Source organism: Phyllostomus hastatus, unplaced genomic scaffold, assembly GCF_019186645.2.
Source record: "Phyllostomus hastatus isolate PE091 unplaced genomic scaffold, TTU_PhHast_1.1 phas_scaffold_385, whole genome shotgun sequence".
NCBI classification, from domain to species: domain Eukaryota; kingdom Metazoa; phylum Chordata; class Mammalia; order Chiroptera; family Phyllostomidae; genus Phyllostomus; species Phyllostomus hastatus.
In genome coordinates, this window is record NW_025334026.1 from 14,663,511 (window position 1) to 14,675,712 (window position 12,202).

Genomic DNA, 12,202 nt, shown 5'->3' on the forward strand with positions numbered 1-12,202 from the left:
GGTGTGAATCACTCTCTGCCATCAGGGCGGCTGCAGCCCAAGTGCCCCTCATGTTTATTAGCTGACTTGTCCGCTCTCCCAGGAAGTATTCCTAGCCATCTCCTCGCCCTGGGCAGGTTAGTAACTTGCTCAGCAACACCCTGCACTACCTTTCTCTGGAGCACTTATTAGAGCTATTGGGCTACATTGTAATCGCATGTTTACTTGTCACGGGCTCAATCCCTCCTGGTCGTGAATCAGTCAACATTCTTCTTACTCATTTATAGGGCAATAACACGGCTGCAGCCTGGAGTGCCACGTGCAAAGTGTTTGATTCTTGTAAAGTGTCAATCAATCCAGGACGTTTTCTAGTTCCCTTTAGGGGTGGGTGCTGGATTTGTCTCCTCCTTCCCATTGTCCCCACCCCTCAGCCTTGCTGCCCCCTACCACAGGCTCCAAGCAGACCCCAGATGAGCCTCCTCACCTTTGGGGAGAAGGCTTTGCAAGGGGTCTGAAGGCCTGGACCTCTGCTTGTCTTGGGTCTTCGTCCTGGAGAGCTGAGGGGCTGCCATCATTCCCTCCTGGGTGCCTCACTGCAGCCCCCCAGGCATACCCAGGGTCCCACAGGTTCAGGTGACACATCCCTACCCCCAGCACCAGGCCCTGGCAGCTTCAGGGGCAACAGGTCACAAAGGGCTACTGTGTGGGTTGCTACTGAGACAGAGAGGATGCAGGTGAGGGGTCTCACTTTGTTGAAGCCCCTTCCTTCATCTTTCAGAGGAGGAAGCCAAGGTGAGTTGTGGAGGGACAGAAGGGGACTAGAACAAGGGCCTCTACTCTTCAGTCTGGGCAGGGTGAGGGGAGGTTTGGGCAGTGCCCCGGCTCTTGTCCCAGGCCTCCTTGGGTAACTGACTTCCCAGCCAGTGCTCTGGGGCCTGAGGCCTGGGAAAGCGTGACCGGAGGGTGCAGAATGGTCTGCACGGCCACACGGCAGGGCCAGAAACCAACTGGGAAGAGGAGGTGGCGGGAGCTGGGCATGGCTCTCTGGGACAGGGGAGAGAGCCCTGCTCTCCCAGCCCCCTCCTCCGCTACCTCCAATGTCCACATCTGGAAAATGGGACAGTAATCCTGACCTGCAGTTCCTACCTCAAAGGATTATATAGTGGGTGGCAACCTTTGGGGGGAGCTGTACCCCAAAGACATCTTTCCTCCCCATACCCAGCTCTCTCCTCCTGTTTCCTAGGATCCTCTCTTTCAATCCGGCAATCTGCCCCTCCCCAGTGGATGGAGAGTCAGGGCTCCCTCCTTTCTGGTGCTGCAGCAGTTGGCCAGGAGCTGATGAAGGCCCCTCACTGCTCCCCCTGGTGTGGGGGAGTCTGCCTATGGTCCCCAGAGCAGGAAGATGGTGTTTCCAGTTCTGATTCCGTCCCCTCCTCAGCAACAGCTGTGGAGGTCACCCTAAGGAGTTACCCAACAGGCAAACACACCTTGCCACAGGGAACCTCTCAGGCCCTCAGAGTTCAGCCCTGCAGGAGGGAAGCCTATTTCTCCATGGAATGTGACTTTGATGTGCTCCCTGTGAAAAGTTCATCCCCTGCCCCTTCCCCAGCTGAAGTGCAAGTGCAAGTTTCAACTCTGGGCCTTGCTGTTCCATAGATTGTCTGATTTGTTCATCAAGATCCTGAGCCCCTGGTCCTGAGGCTGTGACTGAGGTCGGGAAACGACAATCATCAATGGCCCAGACTCTGGAGCCCTTCAGAGGGGGCTTTGCCTGTGGTTCCGCTGCTTTAATAAGCTTTGTGACCTTGGGCAAGTTTCTCAGCCTCTCTGAGTCCCAGCCCACCTGCCACCTGCCTCTACAGGTTGCTGTGAAGATGAAGCGGAGATCGTGGGTGTCAAGTGCTCGGCGTGGGTCGGCCCAGAGCACCTGCTCAGCAAACGGAGCTCCGTTGTCTCCGGAACCGAAACCCCGGCCTCTGCCCTCAGTCCCCACTCCCCTGCAGGCAGAGTCCCCTTTCCGGCTCCAGGACAACAGCCGTCCCCTCTCCTCATGCCCCCACCCCCACCCCATTAGAGCCAGATCATAAAATCTCTAGGGGTGGGAGGCTGGTGACATCTTTAGTGGCGACATTTGGGTGAAAAATTCATGACCATCAGTTACTCGAGGAAGAGGGGAAAAAATGAGCCATTTCCGCAGCTCAGGAGCGTGGCTCTCCCTGGCTGCGAGTCCACAAATCTATTTTATGTGACGAGATCTATAGTCTAATAGAAGGAGCTTATCACAGACTTAAGAAAAAGTGCACAATAATGCGCCACTCTTTCCCCACCTCTCAGCCTGCAAGGCGCCCTTCTGGAAAATGAGGGCAATGGCTCCTCCAGGAGCCACGCAGAGTTCACGGGCCAGCACAGCGTCCTGCGGCGGTGGCCCGGGCAGCCCGGGCGGACCGGCGTGAGACCTGGGCAGCACCTTGCCTGCCTTTGTTTTGCCCGTCCCGAGACCTCTCCCCAGCCTTCATCGCCACAGTCGGGGGAGCCCCAGGGAAGGTGGCACCCTGTTCTGTGAGAGCGTCCTCACCAGTCCTGGAAGTCGGTCCTGCAGTGCCGAGAGCCAGTTTGCCTGCATGTTGACACAACGGGGAAAACGAGGTCTCTTCTTCTCCCACTACCTCTCTCTGCTGAGGATGGAGGCCAGGCTGATGAAGGAGGGTGCAAGGTGGGGGTCTCAAATCCTCCTCAAGAGCTTTGGCTCTGGATCCTGGCAGGCTGCGTGTAGGCTGCAGCGGCAGCCGCCCCGGGGAAGCCTTGCCGCGGCACTCCGGGGAGTCGGTGCAGTGTGTGCAGCGAGGCCCCGGGGCTGCCCGAGCAGGTGAGGGAGGTGCGTGCAGGGAGCAGGACTAGTGACTCTGGGGCCCGACCCGGGGGCTGCTTCAGGTTGTGGTCCGGACAGACCCCGGTCCTGGAGGCTCGCAGTGATCTTGTCTCAGGCTGCAGTGTTGCCCGCACTGTCCCCATCAGTCAACCGCTGAAGCCCAACCCCCTGGACACGGGTTCGCCAGAGCAGTGATCGCACTGGAGCCCCAGGCCAGCCTTGTGCTGTGCAAGTGAATGACCGAGTGAATGAATGGATGGCTCGGGCAGGCAGATCCTAGCTTGGTCCCAAGCCTTGTCCCCCTGAGCTGTCAGGGCACACAGACACCTGAGGTCAGGCCTGCTCTGGGCTCGTCCGTGTGAGAAGCCTGGAGCTCCCTGGGAATGAAGTCACCTGGGCTTGTAGACACACACCTGTGGGCGGGGGACGATGGTTCGGTCAGTGCTTGGTGGTGGTGGTGGGGGGGGGTGGTCATTTTAAATGTAATTGTTTGTCTGCCTAGTTATATCTGCTGGTCTGGAAAAGAATTTCACCAGTCACACAGAAATGCAGATAGACACATATAGAAATGCATACAGGGTAAAAGACAGAGAAGGCCCCCAGGCGCCAAAGAAGGCAGAAGGCCGAGGGGCTGCTTGGAGTCCCGGGTCCACAAAGTCCTGTGGTTTCCGCTCCCTCGTCTCCAAAATGTGGGTGACATGGAGCCTGGGGCTGTTGTGAGGATCAAACAAGATGAAGCCTGTAAAGCAGTCCACATAGCCTTCAATACATAGCCAATAATCAATCAATAGTCAGTCCCTAAAACTGTGATCATTGCATGCCAGTTGCTGGGCCTGACGATTAGGGGAACTCGATCAGTCGTTACGTCCACAGGTCCGTGGGGACCCAGGCAGCAGCCAGGGAGGGGGACATTCCTTCCAGGGACTGAGGCCTGTGAGAAGGACCTGCTGTGCATCCCCACAGGCAAGCCCGGGACAGGCGGAGCACAGCGTCCCAGACAACATTCCCGTTGCAGGGGGCACGAGCAGTCCCTGCCCACAGCAGCCCAGGAGAAGGCACTCCGTGGGGGCCTAACCCGGTGGCCACAGTGCCTTGGCTGGTAATGCTGGGAATCCTGGAGCAGCGAGGGCCAGCCTCGCCCACGGGCAAGTGCTCAGGGCCTGCAGTGTGGCTGTGCCCCGGAGCCCAGGGGTCAGTGCCGAGGCACAGGGGAGGGCTGTGGTGAAGAGCGGCACGCACTTGGAGGCCGGCTCCCCAAGGGCTCTGGGACTTGGGAGCACAAAGGGTGAGGTCCTTCTTTGTCCTTCCTCAGGCACACCCGGCTCAGCACAACACTTGGCTTCCCCACTGCCACCCTGACTCCAGCCCTAAGAGAATAACTGACTGCAAAGGCTGGTTCCGCCTTCCCCAGGCCATCTGCCCAGGCTGCCTGCAGGCCCCTCTCTGCCTTCCTGGCCTTGCCCTTTGTCCTGCCTTCTCATTCTAATCCACACCAAACTCTAGCCCCCACATGCCTGGCGAGGTTTCTCTAACTTGTGCTTGCCCCTGGGCCTTTGTACATGCTTTTATCTTTCCCAGAACCCAGTTCACCTGCACCTTCTGCTCTGGCTAACTCTCCAGGCATCGGCACAGAGGCTACCTCCTCAAAGAAGCCTACCCTCCCTCTCAGATTGAGTCAGGCTCCTCTCTTGTGCTCCAAATCTCTCCTCCTGCCCTCACAGGTGCACATAAGACTCCAGGATGTGATTGCCTGCATCCTTCCTGGCACCCATTTGATATTCCACGGGGGCAGTATCTCTGTCTAACCTGGGCCCCGCTGTGTCCCTGGTGCCCAGCACAGGGCCTCACATGTGGGTGTTGTCGAAGGAATGAAAGACTGAGTGATGTATTGTTATTTGGGTGGTCCTGGGTGTTGGCTCCTCGGCTCAGTCTGTCCCAGGTGCAGGCCATGGTGTCTCCTGCAGGCGTCAGTGCCCCAGTCATCAGTATGGCAGAGGCTGTAACCAGAAACATCAGTGCCACAGCGACCTGTGGCAGTCCAGGCAGAGGGCTCCATCAGGGGAGAACCAAGAGGATTCTTCTTCCTGGGGCCTCCCGGGAGCCGGAGTATCCACGGAGTGAATGAGGGTGAAGCAGATGAGGGTGGCACGCAGAACGTGGTGTTTTGGGGTTATTGTTGTAACCTTGTTTTTGTTCCTCATATTTTTTAAACATCCCTGGGTTAGAGTGACTTCTACACCTGGCTTCCAGATGAAGAGAAGATCCGACTTCAGTGGAAACCCAAGACGTCGCAGCTGAAAGAACCAGGGAAGGTCCAGGAAGAGGGGGCAGCTGGCTGATGCACCTCGCTGGAGCTGCTCTGTTCTCGGTCCTTTCGCATCCTGGGTTTCTGCTGTGACCTCACTTGTACGGCGAGTTCTGCTGCTGAGCCGACGAAAGCTGCAGATTGAGTCCAGAGCCGGCATTTGCCGGCTTCCTCCCCCGGCCTCCCTGCCAGCCACCTGCCTGGCGTGCGGGCAGCGGCAGCGGCAGCAGCAGCAGCAGCAGCAGTCCGTGCTCACCCCGAGAGCACTGAAGGAGCAGCCTCCAGGTGAAGCGACACTCGGGTGGGGAGTCAGACACGGCACCTGTGCCAACTGGGGACATGTGTGGTCCCATGATGTCCCACCTCCAGGGCCCCTGCAGTCATGCCCCATGCAGGGGGCGGCAGGCCCGGGTGGCAGAGACGGTGTCTGAGCATGTGGGTGCAACGGGGCTTGGCACAGCTGTGGTTTAGTGAATGCTGCTAAGCAAATGAGAGGAAGGACGCTGGCTGCATGGGTGGCTGGATATTCTTAGACAGGGTTCTCTTACTGCTCAGCGCAGGCAGCAATGCTGACTCCTAGGTAGCGCTGAGGAGGGTGTCAGTCTCGAGGAACAAAGGGCAGAACATAACTGGGTGTCTGCTTCTGGTGTACCTGAACGCTTGCATTAAAATAGAAGTGTTTGAAAGCAATCACTTTCCTTAAGTAGGTTAAGCATCTCTGTTGTGATCCTGCTTATAGCTTAGCAAAGCCTTTTTTTCCCCCTTAGATTGTTCAAAAAGGCCAGCTTGAGCTGAACCCATGGCCAAATTAGGCCAACTCCATACTAGTGCCGCCCAAACTCCTGACAGCCCTGCCTGCTGCCCTCACTGGTTGATCAGCTCTGTGATCGCCCGGGGCAGTGTGTGCGACTATCCTTGGCTTGGGCTTGCTGCTTCGTCCCCTGCGTTGAACCTCAGAAACCATCCTCCCCTTGTTATTGATGGTCCCCAAGAGGCCCAGAGGTGACTCAGTTAAAATATTATCTCCTCCAGGGGCACTTTGGGACCAGACATGCTTGAGGCAGATCTCAAACAGGGCGGGGGGATCGGCACGGTTTCCCATCCTTGTGCAAAGAAAAGAAGAAATCAAGCAAGTGGAAGAACAGATGTTGCCGCCTTCCTCTGCGCAGCCCGGTGGGCTGCAAGGCACCAGAGGGGCCAGGCCTGCGGTTGGGAGGCGCTGGCTTGTTTCCTGGGCTGGCCTGTCCTGTCGGTGGAGGAGGAATGTGCTGCACCCCCCCACCCAGCCCCTGAAGGTAAATGAATAACACTGGCTCTAAAAAGAGAGACAGAGGCAGAGAAGGAGAGAAAGAAGGGAAGGAAGCGAGGAAGGAAGGGAGAGGGGGGAGGGAGCAGCGGGGTTTTGCTCCTTTTCATGGTGTAAATTCTCCTGCCAAAACCAGATGTACGCAGTCTCTCTCTAGGGCAGTGTGAGCCGCCTCCAGCCCACGCTCTCCAAGCCCATTGTCTGTCGTGTTGATGAAGCTCGAAGCAGAGCCCTAGGCTACAACAGGGGCAGGAGCAAAGCTGGACGTGAACCTAGGCTTCCAACCCCAATCCAGGGCTGGCTCCAGGATGTCCCGGGTGCCCAGTGACGCCGCCTGCGCCACCCCGAGAGTGCGGGTGCTGGTGGGCTGCCTGGGCTGGCCCAGCCCCAGGTGTTCAAGGGCACAAGTCCCGGCGGTGACGGCAAGGCAGAGCTTTCTCTGTTACACAAGCCAGACGGTGGCAGGTGTGTGCGGTGATGGAGGCTTGGGACTCCGGCACTGAGTCACCCCCTCACCCAGCGCATTCTACAACTCAACTTTGTCTTGCTCCTTGAGAGTGCGTGTGGTTTAAATCCATCCCTTTCCATCTTTCTTTTTCTCCACTTTTTTTTTTCTTCACTAAACATAGTGGCAGACCTTGGTTTGTGTCTAGTCTTTGCTCTGGGTGCTGTGGGACTGCGCTGCTCACCTATTCCCTCTGGGCCCTAGTTTCATCATCTCCCCGGCTCAGTCAGCTCCGACTGCTATAATAAGACATCTTAGACTGGACGACTTAACAACAGACGTTTATTTCTCACAGTTCTGAAGGCTGGGAAGTCCAAGATGAAGGTGCTGGCAGATTCAGTTCCTGGTGAGAACTCTTCTCCTGGCTTACAGATGGCCACCTTTTTGCTGTGTCCTCACCTGACCTCTTCTTTGTGTGCATGGGAAGAGAGAGCTTTGGTCTCTCTTCTTCTTCTTTTTATAAAGGCACTAATCCCATGAGGAGGGCTCCACCCTTAGGACCTCATCTAAACCCAATTACCTCTCAGAGGCCCTACCTCCTAATACCATCACACAGGGGCTTAGGGCTTCAGCGTAGGAATTTGGGTTGGGGTGGGGGCGGGGTGGGGCACAACCTGTCCATACCCTAAATGCCTTTCTAAAAGCTTCTTTGTAAATTGGGTTTGGGGTGCGGGGTGGACCACGCCACAAAACCGCATCAGCTGGTCCCTGACTGCTGGCAGGGTCCACGATGTGTCTGTGCCAGGGACCCCAGCAAGGCGCTAAGGCCCTGCAGGGGGCCCACTGAAGCTGCCACTTGGGGACTAGTCCTAGGAGGCTTCCTGCTGCAGGTGCTGAGGCTGGGCAGGCCTCTTTCCCGGTGGAGGACGAGCCCCTGCAAAGGCCCGGAGATGCTCTGAGGACAGCAGGAGCCCCTGAAGGACAGAGTGGAATGCAGGCTGGGAAGTCCAAGAGTGGCCCGGTGGCCGGGCCTCGCGCGGTTCAGTCTCAGGCAGGGAAGGAGGGGTTCTTGGCAGCAGCATCTGGGGCTCCGAAAATGACCGCAGGGGAGGAAGTGGCATCAGCCAGACCTGAGCTCCAATCCCGTTTCTGTCATCAATCCCCCGTGAGACCTGGGGCTCTCTGTGGTGGGGCTTCCTGGTCGGCCAACCACTCACCGAATGTTCATGAGGAATACATTAAAGAAGCCCTTCGCACGCACGGTGCCTGGCACAGAGTGGGGCCCATATGTTTTGTTAGTGCCCTGTCTCTTTGTCACGTGAATCCATTTCAAGCATTTATGGAGCATTTACTGTGTCCTCCTCCCTGTGCCAGGCCATGCTGAGTGGATGGATGTCTGTCCCAGGGGCGTGTGGCCTGAGGTGCGGATGGATAGACTCAGAGGCCGGGATGAGTTTGGTGAGTGGGGGTGGTGTCCGAAAGGCCTCCCTCTGTCTCTCTGGAGTCTGGAGGGGGTGGGAATCGGCCAATTTTGTTAAGGAGAATAGAGGTGGCAAAGTGGGGTGCAGGTAGCTGTTCATTAGGTGCTCCTGGGCTGCAGCCTGTACTGCCCTGAGAAAGGCTGGGGGCACCAGCACCCTGAAGTTGAGGGGGCCACGGCAGAGGTAAGGTACAATCTGGGGAGATGCAGAGGGAAAACAGAGGCGCTGCCCTTACTGAGCACCAAGTCTGTGCCCTGCCTGGTGCTGGGACTCGTGCATGCTGACTCCATCTACGCTGTGGACTGGATCAACCCCACTTTACTGATAAAGGAAGCAAGGTTTAGAGAGAGAATGACCCACCGGGGTGGGGGTGGGGAGCCCCATCCCAGACTCTCAGGCTCATCTCCCTCACCAAGTTTCCTATTTTTCCACCACTGCACTGCGCCCCTTGCAGGGGCCGTGAGGCTGGGGCGGTGGCCAGGCCCTGGGGCACTCAGGGGAAAGGGACGGACAGGAATGGAAGTCCTGGAGGGGGCCCCAGGGTGTGTGCCCTGAAACTTGGGGCGAGCATGGGGCCTAGAGTGGGGCTAGGGCTGGGGTCACTGACATGGGGACCCTGAGGCAGGAGGACCCAGGTGGGTGCAGGCGCGAGGGAGGGGTGAGCGGAGGGCCTAGCTCTCAGTCGGTAGCTGCTTGGTCGCTGTGGGTCCCTTCTGTCCCGATCTTCGTTAGCGCGGCGCCACCTAGCGGAGTCCTGTGGAAGCGGCCGCATGACATCGTCCCTCCCCGCTGGCGGGTCCCTGGTTCCTCTGGCTCCTGCGCCCCCAGGGACAAAAAGAGGGGTGGAGATACAAGGAGATAGGGGCTGCCCTCAACCTCACCTAAAGAGTAGGAGGTGACACTTGACTTCTAAAGGGCTGGATGGCTGGAGGTTGGAGGAGGAGGCTGGAGGGAGGCTCGATGGCTCACTAGGCTTTGACCTTGACCCCAGTCTGGGTAGTTTGCCTTCTCCTCAACCTCTGGGCTGCAGGAGGAGGAGAGAGAAAAGGGAAGTTGTCCAGACGGGTCAAGGAGGAAGAAAGGCTCTGAGGATGCAGCAGGGCTGGGGGAGGTCTGAACAGAAGCCGGGACCCAGAGTGAGGCTGGAAGCAGAGGGGAGTCAGGCTGCAGCGGGGCAGAGGGTGTGGTGGTAGTGGTGGCAGGGAGGACAAGGACCTGCTGGGGGATGGCTGGCTGCCAGAGGCCAGAGACTGGAGGTGCTCCCCCACTCCCCTCCAACAGAAGCCCGCTCTGAGATGGCCCCTTCTCTGTCCTGATCCTCCTGCCCTATGCTGGCCCCTCCTCTGTTCCCTACACAAGGAACTCACCACATTTGAGTCAAGAAACACGGACACATCTTCACCGAGGCCAATGATGGGAGCTGCACAGCCCGCATGGTACCGGGGGTCATGGGGGGAGGGGGATGCTCTGTCTCCCACGTGGGGGGAGGTTGTTCCGGCTCTGCCCTGAATTTGCCCGTGACCTGGGGCAAGCACAGTTCCTCCCTAGCAAAGTCCCTGCGTGTGGTGCTGGGTAATCCCTGCTGCTAAGGCTGCACGTGCCTGTGGCAGGGGCCTAGGGGTGAATGGGAGCCCGTTACTGCTGGAGCCGCAGTGAAAGGCGAGGCCGCACACACCTGCTTTAGGACATTAGTCTGATGGTGTCTGTGTGTGTGAATGTGTGTCCGTATGTGTGCAAAGGCACATCTGCGTACCTGTGAGTGAAGCACCAGGCAGAGACATCCCTTTGACTATGCGTTTTGGGGCAACCTGCTCTCCCTGCCCTGCACCCCTTCTTGGAGCAGCTGGGCGCCCTCCTATGTCCCCCAGAAGGACCTACAAACTCCATCCAGGTGGGGGCTCCTCTCCACCCCACCTGGCCCATGCCTCAGCCCCTGCCCACAGGCTCACTCTCAGCAGGAGCTCGCATTGGCCCTTGGCTAGGGGGACTTTCTCCTTAGAGCCGGACTCTGGGGCCACCTGGTTGTCTGCCTTCGGCCCAAGCACCCTGTCTGAGGACACTCAGGTGGGAAATACGAGGACATTGGGCAGCCATATGTTGTGTGCTCTCAAAAGCCAGGTGTAAGAGTATTTTTTCTGCCGTGTCTGGGGCCTGAAACAGGCTGGAGTCTGCCCCTCCAGACCTGAGATGAGAAGGAAAGGAGACCCAGACGCACAGTAGGGCCTCATGGACACAGGCAGCTATGTGCCTGTTTATTTTGTGACCACACTCAGAGCCTGTTTTTTGGAGAAGAAGGGACACGTCGGCACGTGTTTTATATCTTCAGATGACAATGTGGTGGACACTGGAGGATGTGGAGCACAGATTCATTGGCGTCGTGTGTCCTTCTGTTGTGCCCTTCCCAGAAGCCCGCAGGCCACTGGTGTCCACGGCAGAGGGAGGGGGGCCCCCGCTGATTGAGGGCTGCGAGCTCATGAAGCCCCCAGTGCGGTATTTCCTTTCAGTGTCAGGGGCCACGCCTTAGGGTGGCCATCCAACCTCCTTGCCCAAGGTCCCTCTGTAAGGGACAGAGGGAGGATTTGACCCAGCCTTGACCGACCTTCAGGCTGTGCAGATTCCTAGAGGCAGGGACGGTGACCAATACCGATGGCAGGGTAGGGCCTGGAAATGCCTCAGAGTGGGCACAGCTGGTGCCTGCTGTCCAGAAATCTGGCCGCTGCTCCCCCGGGGCCGTGATATCATGGGGAACCGCTGTTCTGTGCTTCGGCCTTGGGTCCCGAGCTGAGGCAGGAGTCTAGGGTGGGGCCTTGCCTCCTGGATCTGTCCACACAAGCCAGCCCCCAGGGAGAGATTTTCTTAGAGCTTACTCTGGGACCGGCGTCTCTGCCCTTCATCCTTGATAACAGCTCCTGGGTTTCCCAAGGAGGCAAGAGGCCCTCCTGGGAAGGCAGCGGGCATTCCCCACCCTTCTCCCTTCCCAGCACTCCCTGTCCGCTCCCCTACGTGCACTCTAAGGGCTGGGACTGGTCACTGAGGTCCTTCCTGTCTTCCTCTAGGAGATTGGCCAGTCCCCCGAAGGCCCCAGGGAGACCCACATCGTGACCTCAAACAGAGGGGCCCAAGAGACAATATGGGCAGGAAGGCCACACAAAGCCCTGGACTCAGGGGTGGGCTTTGCCTCCGTCCTCTCATCTGGGAGTGAGGGGGTGAGTGCTGACCACCTGTGCCTGTGCGAAGGGGCTTGCGTTGTGGGCCTCCCAGCCTCTGCCTCTTCCTGGCTGGCCCAAGGCTCTGGCCGACCTCTCAGGCCTCCTCCATCTCTCTCAGCTTTCTCTTCCGTAATGGGCTTAGCCAAAGGACCAGGTACTGGGTGCTGTGCCTCCCTCTGCCCTCCCTGCTCCTGACCGCCACCAGACCCACTGGGAGCCTGTTCTTCGCCAAGATAATTTACGGAAGGAAATGAGGCTCAGAGAGGGTGTCTTGCTCAAGACCACACAGCTTGTGAGTGACGAGATCGGGCCTACTGCGTCTTCAGTCTCAGGCCTTCCTTGAGGGCTTCCTCCCAAGCAGGGTGCTGCTTCCCTGGTCCACACGGCCACGTGAGGAGTGTCAGTGGTGGGAGTGGGGTCCCAATGTCCCCTGTGTGCCGCCTAGACACTGAAGCTCATCCGGGGCCTCCGCCCACAGGATCCTGAGCCAGGGATTTCCATCTAAGGGTCACTTCAGCATCCTGCTTATCCTTCCCCTTAAAGCTCTCCCCAGAAGCTTTAAGATGCTGGGAAAATAGGAATGACTTAGTAATGAGTTTGTTTAATTG